Source organism: Halyomorpha halys, unplaced genomic scaffold (assembly GCF_000696795.3).
Source record: "Halyomorpha halys isolate HHAL.00 unplaced genomic scaffold, Hhal_1.1 Scaffold554.1, whole genome shotgun sequence".
NCBI lineage: Eukaryota > Metazoa > Arthropoda > Insecta > Hemiptera > Pentatomidae > Halyomorpha > Halyomorpha halys.
This window is the reverse complement of record NW_027115649.1, coordinates 21040-21788: the sequence shown is the minus strand read 5'-3', so window position 1 is coordinate 21788 and position 749 is coordinate 21040.

Sequence of the window (749 nt, the reverse complement as noted above, 5' to 3'; positions counted from 1 at the left end):
TTCGAAAATGAAGCTTATTATTGTACAGTATCTTCCGAAATCCCAAATAAATCCAAGACATTTATACGCCGTTGTATCCCATATGATATTAAAACGTGCCCTCAACATTGGTCGAATAATGAAGTTCGTTCAAAATGCGAGGATTACACATCTGTAATTTACTCAAACGATATTTCTTACAGGAATCCTCACTGTGCCCTTTGCAATAACGCACAGTTGTCTGATCTTAAATGTTATTTGAATATTGATATTCCATTATTAATACCTTCTAGCTTCTCTATTCTATTCGACCTTAGTGGTGGACCTCCGGGAATGACACAGCCGTGTGACGATGATATGCTGTACGATCCTTTTTTCAAACGTTGCCGTAGAATAGTCAAAGAACTTCAATTGTCGATTCCTTCTGAGGCACCATATTTCTCCATGAATCAAGATGCCACCTCTACTTCAATAATGAAATGTAAGAAATTCTTATTGAACAAGAACAATACCATCAAGGAAACCGTTTTTGTTCAAAAATATATAAAACGTTTCGGAAAAGGAGAATTGTACATCATCGACGACGGTAGGGTGGAGATCTGCTCAGACACCATCATCGGAAAATTAGAACATAGCCAGAACATACCCATACCATACATATCGTTATGTGGTCATGTGGTTTCCATAATATGTCTGATTCTTCATCTGACCGCTTTCTGTCTTGTCCCAGATCTCAGGAACCACCCAGGGCGAAACATGGCCTCTTTGTG